Genomic DNA, 7,124 nt, shown 5'->3' on the forward strand with positions numbered 1-7,124 from the left:
AAAGAAAAATCTTCCATGCTCTTGGATAGGCAGAACTAATAGAGTAAACACGGCAATCTTACCAAAAGCAATCTACAAATTCTATGCAATCCTTATCAAAATTCCAACACTGTACATCACAGACCCCAAAAGAACAATACTCAACTTTATATGGAAAAAAAAAACCCAGGATAGCCAAAACAATCAATCCTGTACAATAAAGGAACTTCTGGAAGCATCACCATACCTAACTGTAGTGATATTTTATTAGTGTTTTATTAAATAAAGCTTGCCTGAAGACCAGAATGCAGAGCTAAGCTACTAGAGGCTAGGGAGTGTTGTTATGCCTCTAATCCCAGTCCAGCATTTGGGAGGCCGAGGCAGACAGATCTCTGTGAGTTAGAGGCTACACTGGGCTACACAAGATAAACCCAGAAACAGATCCAGGGGGTGGTAGCTCACACATTAAAATCCCAGTGTTTGGGAGTCACACACACTTTTAATCCCAGCACTAGGGAGGTGGAGACAGAAATGATATAACTGGGCAGAGAGAGGAAAATAAAGCAGAAGAGATAGGAACTCACTGGAGTGAAGAGTCTGAGGATTTGTGGAGACAGCAACCCACCCTTTTGGTGTGAAGATTTGGCAGAGGTAAAAGGTCTCTCTAGTTGTTGGTTGCTTTGTGTCGGAGCCCGTTTGGGTCCAACACCGATTCTCTAACTAGACTGGAACGGAGTCGCAGGGAATAATCAGACACAGCTTATACTGTCATCATGGAAAAGGCCCGAATCCTTTATTGTCCAAACATCTTATATACCCTCACCAAATGAGCGGGAACACACCGAGGCTGTTGCCTAGGCAACCAGGTGCCTGGGCTCTCCTCATGTATGCATCTAGCAGTCAGGTAGGCCCTGAATTAGCATCTCTATAAGATAAACTTCAAATTACATAAGGAAAGAAACCCCAAACATCCTGACCAGTTTCAGTCAACACCTCTTCTCGGGTAATTCACACTTTAACAAAGGAAGCTAGGAGCAAGGCATCCTGGCTTTTGTTAAGGGCAGACAGCTTGTCTGAGCTATGTATTCAGCTCAAACTGGGGCAATGGCTTTTGTGGCATATCGGAATATGCGCCCACAGCTTTGTTTTTCTGTTCTTCAGTGTGAACCCCAATATCAGTCTCTGGGTTTTTATTATTTATGCTACACCTGACTTCAAGCTCTACTCTAGAGCTACAGTAATAAAAACAGCTTGGCATTGGAATAAAAATAGACACATGAATCAATGGAATCTAATTGAAGACCCTGATACTAACCCACAGACCTTTGAACACCCAATTTTTGACAAAGAAGCCAAAACTTTACAATGAAAAGAAAGAAAACATCTTCATCCGATGGTGTTGGCATAACTGGATGTCAACATGTAGAAGAATGCAAAGAGATTCATACCTATCCCTATGAACAAAACTCAAGTCCAATTGGATCAAAGACCTCAACATAAATCTAGTTACACTGAACCTAACAGTAGAAAAAGTGGGAAGTATTCTTGAATGCATTGACACGGGAGATCACTTCCTAAATATAACACCAATAGCCCAGACTCTGAGAGCAATAATCAATAAATGGGACCCACTGAAATTGAGAAACTTCTGTAAGGCAAAGAATTAGGTCAATAAGATAGAATGGCATCCTACAGAATGGGAAAAAACCATTTCCAACCATGCATTTGACAGAGGGCTTATCTCCAAAATATATAAGAACTGCAAAAACTACACATCAAAATACCTAAGAATATTATTAAAATTTGGGAGAAGGTCGAAACAGCTAATAGTCACCAGAATAAACACAATGGCTGAAAGACATTCAAGGTATTGCACACCATCCTATGCCATCATGGAAATGCAAATTAAAACAACTCTGAGATACCATTTTACACTTATTAGAATGGCTACGATCAAAAACACTGATGACAGCTTATACTGGAGAGGATGAGGCATAAGGGGAACACACCTGCAATGCTGGTGGGAATGCAAATTGAACAACAGCTGAAAATCAGTACGGCAGTTTCTTAGAAAACTGGGAATCAATATACCTCAAGATCCAGCAATACCACTCTTGGGCATATACTCAAAGGATGTACAATCATACTGCAAAGACATGTGGTCAACTATGTTCCTAGCAACATTGTTTGTAATATCCAGATCCTGGAAAAAAAAAAAAAAACCCTAGGTGTCCCTCAGCTGAAGAATGGATAAAGAAAATGTGGTACATTTACACAATGAAGTACTCAGCTGTAAAAATCAATGACATTTTGAAATTTGCAGGCAAATGGATGAAACTAGAATAAACATTCTGAGTGAGGCAACCCAGATGCAGAAATACAAGCACAGTAAGTACTCACTCATAAGTGGATATTAGATATAAAGCAAAGAATAACCAAACTACAATCCAAAATTCCAAAGAATTTAGGGTAAAAGGGGGACCCTAAGAGGGACACACATGGAGGACCCCAGGAAGTAACATAGTTAAGATCTCCTGGGTAAACTGGGAGGAAGTAAAAGGGAGGGGATGAAGGATGGGAACATGAGGGATCATGAAGACCCAGCTGAGGGAATGATGGGATGGGGGAGAGCAATGAAAGAGAGAGTCATTATGGGGCTAGAGAGAAACCTGGTGTTAGAAAAATTCTCAGGAATCCACAAGAATGACCCCAACTAAGACTCCTAGTGGTAGTGAAGAGGGTGTCAGAAAAGGCCTTCCCCTTTAATCAGATTAGTGACTACCCTAATTGTCATCATAGATCCTCCATCCAGTACCTGATGGAAGCAGTTGCAGTAACCCACACAGAAGCTGAGATCCTGGAGTTCAGTTGAAGAGAGTGAGGAGGGATCATATGAAGAACGGGGCTCGAAAGCACTATGGGGTTAAACCACAGAGACAGCTGACCTGAGCTAGTGGGAGCTCAAAGACTATGGACTTACAGTTGGGGAACCTGCATGTGGCCTAACTAGACCCTCCTAGTGTGGATGACAGTTATATGGCTTGATGTGTTGGGGCGGGGGCTGGCAGTGGAGTGGCACAAGGACTTTTCCAAGGTGCAGAGGGAGAACTGACTTTTTGGAGCCCATTCTTTATGGTGGAATACCTTGCTCAGTCCTGATACAGGGGGCTCGGGGGTCTTGGCCCTGTCTCAAGATGGTATGCCAGACCTTGGTGACTCCCCAAGTAAGCCCTTAGCCCCTCTGAGGAGTGGATGTGGGATGGAAAGGGGGAGGTGGGAGAGCATGAGAACCGGAGGGAGGGGGAACTGGGGTTAAAATGGAAAATAAAAAGTAAAAATTTTAATGAAATAGATGAAAAAGAAACAGAAAAACTCAGTTTCATATCATATTAATTATTTTTCTAGGGGCTTTACGACTACAGATTCAAGCACTGCTTTCAGTGTTTCTGCTGTTTCCCCATTTGAATGATATGTCGCTTCTTCGGTTTCATTTCAAGTGGAGTCATATCTTTTTGGTTCTCTGCCACAAAACAACATTAGGAATCACTTCCCTGGAAAGTTTGAGAGAAAAATAGATCAGAATGACCTTGTCTTCCTGTGTTTGTTTGTTTCACGCACTCTCTCTTCACCGTCAAGTAGAGAAGGTGAAAGGAACAGTGGGCCGGCATCCACCATTAACCTATCACCAGAATAGTAAAGTTAGAGGAAATATTATTCACAGTTGAAGAATAGCGAGCTCTTCTTTCTGACAGAATAGCCTGAACATGTCTACCACTCGTTTTTCATTTGAAGGAAAGAAGAAGTCATGGAAAACATTACTAAGATGTAAGTGGATAGACATCAATCAGTCAACTGCAGCAGATGACTGATAACGACACAAGGGTACACACCACTGTGTGCTGTATGGTCACCTAATAATTCATGAATAGCCACCACTCACTAATTAAATGTTGATCACAAAATAGTATTTGACTAAAGAACAAATACTTATCAACTAAACTGATAATAATACAAACTAGAAAAATTCCCCATTAATGTAGACAACCCAGTATTTTACTGTTAATGTCTGGGATTTCTTGACACTATGATACCTGACCATGTGGATCACATCTAAAAACAAAGTCCTGTCACACTGATAACTAGAGACAGGGGCCCTGATAGGACAGAAATTTAGGTAGGCGGAGTAGACAGAACAGAATGCTGGGAGAAAGAAGCCGAGTCAGTCAGTCGCCATGATTCTCTCACTCCAGACAGATGCAAGTTAAGATCTTTCCTGGCAAGCCACTTTGTGGTGTTACACAGATTATTAGAAATGGGCTAGATCAATATGTAAGAGCTAGCCAATAAGAGGCTGGAACTAATGGGTCAGGCAGTGTTTAAAAGAATAGTTTCCATGTAATTATTTCTGGTAAAGCTAGCCGTGCGGAGCTGGGTGGGAACGCAGCCCACAGCTCCTTCAACAGGCAGTAACCTTCTAGGATTTATTAAACTTAAACCCAGAGGACATGGCATCCAGTATGAGTTCTGAAGTCATCTAGTGAGCCCTCTCTCATGGAGTAAGATACAAGAGGGAGGGCTGGGGATGTGGTGTCACTGTACAGCAGAGAGCGCTAATGAATCTGAGAGCTGTTAACTCAGTCTCATGGTGCGGGAGAAGCAACACCTTCCTGGGATCAGACTCTGCACACATACACACCAAGGAGGAACCAGCGCTGAGGGTCTTGGTGATTGTCGCAGGTTGAATGACACTGTAGACCTCACTATATAAGTGGTGGGCACAAAGGGGGATGTTTGTACTGATCTCGACTTTGAGAGACCAGAGAAGCACAGCCACAAGCCCTGCAGGAATTCATTCCGGAGAGAGAGAAATGACAGAGAACCCCTTTGCCTGTATGAGTCACCTATGGGAATAAAGAGGAAAAGCACCATCTGGTTCTCCATTCTGAAGAGATTGTGCTATGAGGTTCTGCCCAATCCCTGCCCAGTTATGGAAGCAAAGGGACCTGGAGCATCACTTTCCATCTAAAGTAAGCAAGGAAGCAGAGGCCTAAATCTTGTTCATTGAAGATAAATAATAAATACTTTAACTGAATTAAACAATTCTGTGCTTCAGTGTGTGTGTATGTGTATGTTTGTGTGTGTGCATATGTGTGTCAGTGTGTGTGTATGTTTGTGTGTGCGTGTGTGTGTGTCTGTGTGTACATTGTGTGTCAGTGTGTGTGTATGTGTGTATATGTGTGTGTACGTGCACATGCGCATGCATGTGTGTGTGTATGTAGAGCTCCAAGTTCTCCACTAAGCACATGAGGAGGTCAGATGACAATTTTCAGGCATCACTAATCTCTTTTCTTCTTGTTTCCAGAGACTAAAATCAATCCATCGGCTTCAACAGTGAGATCTTTTCCCCACAAAACCATTAAAGAATGACAACATGAAAATGTTTGAATGAATTGTTCACACAAATGTAGAAATGGTATTAACTAAATAAAGCCAATTTGAAGAAAATAAATATTAAATACTTGAAAAAATTAAACACTTGCGATTGTATAAGTGTTCTTTCTTCATTCTTCTCTCACACAGCTCATCCCCACTGCAGGCTTTCCACTCTGCACTCCTCCCATTCCCCATTCCCCTCATGTACCTGCTCCCCAGACCAGCTCTCCTCCATTTCCCTTCAGAAAATGTCAGGCCTCCCAGGGATATCACCAGAACAGATAACAAGCTACAATAATACTCTTCATATCATGGCTGGGTGAGGCAACCAAATAGGAGGAAAAGGGTATTCAAGCTTCCTTATGTTACACTACTTTAATAAAGTTTATTAACATGTAGTAACTCTCAACCATAATTTTTAATTTATTTATTTATTTGTTTAAAAAGAAAACAAACTATCTTTTTTTTATTATACATACCAATCCGAGTTCCCACTCCCTCCTCTCCTCCCACTCCCTCCACATACCTCACTTCCCATATACTCCTCAGAGATGATAAGGGGCATTGCTTTGGGGAAGGTCCAAGGCCCTATCTACTATATCCAAAGAGAATAGGTTTTGAAAAAGCCAATGCAAGCAGTAGGGATATATCCTGGTGTCACTGCCAGTGGCCCCTCAGTCTGCCCAAGACATACAATTGTCATGCACATTCATAGGGACTAATTTGGTCCTATGCTTCCCAGTCCAGCTGAGGTTGGTGAGCTCCCATTAGCTGAGACAGACTGTTTCAGTGGGTGTCCCTGTCTTAGTCTTGACCTCTTTGCTCATATTCTCGTTCCTCTAGCTCTTCAACTGGACTCTGGGAGCTCAGTCCAGTGCTCCACTGCAGATCTCTGCCTCTGTTTCCATCAGTTGCTGGATGAAGGTTCTATGGTGATATTTTAGATATTCATCAGTCTCACTACAGTACAAGGCCAGTTCAAGCACCCTATCCTCTATTGCTTAGGGTCTTAGCTGGCATCATCCTTGAGGATTCCTTGGAATTCCTCTAGACCAGGTTTTTTGTTAACCCCATAATGGCTCCCTCAATCAAGGTATCTCTTTCCTTGCTCTCATCTCAGTCCTTCCTCCATCTTGACTATCCCATTCCCTCAAGTTCTCCTTGCCCTTCCCCTTCTCCGTTCCTCTTTCCCTACCCCTATATTCCCAATTTTGTCAGGTGATCTTGTCTATTTCGACTTTCCAGTTAGATCTATTTATGTTTTTCTTAGGGTTTACCTTGTTACTTAGCTTCCCTAGGGTCATGAACTATAGGCTCAATACTCTTTGTTTATGGCTAGTATCCACTTATGTGTGAGTACAAACCATGTTCATCTTTTTGGGTTTCTTAACCAAAAGTTTCTTAAGTTTTGTAACTTGTGGTAAATCTCAATAATAAAGTTTTTTGCTACTTCAGAACTGTAATTTTACTACTTATTTGAATAAAATATGAATATATGATGTTCAGGGAGGTTCCTATACCCTCATCTGCTGCTTCAGACAGGCCTGCAAGTCATTGAGCTGCTGGTAAAGAGGATCAAGCCCTGCTGGTTCAGCTCCTGCAGAAGGGCAGGGATAGCTTCAGCCTTCTTCTATTTATTTTTCTTTCTTTTTGTTTTCATTTTTCTTCTCTCTCTCTGTCTCTCTCTCTCTTTTTTTTTTTTTTTTGGTTTT

This window comes from Alexandromys fortis, unplaced genomic scaffold (genome assembly GCF_014885135.2).
Source record: "Alexandromys fortis isolate MF-2015 unplaced genomic scaffold, M_Fortis_MF-2015_v1.1 scaffold_64, whole genome shotgun sequence".
NCBI lineage: Eukaryota > Metazoa > Chordata > Mammalia > Rodentia > Cricetidae > Alexandromys > Alexandromys fortis.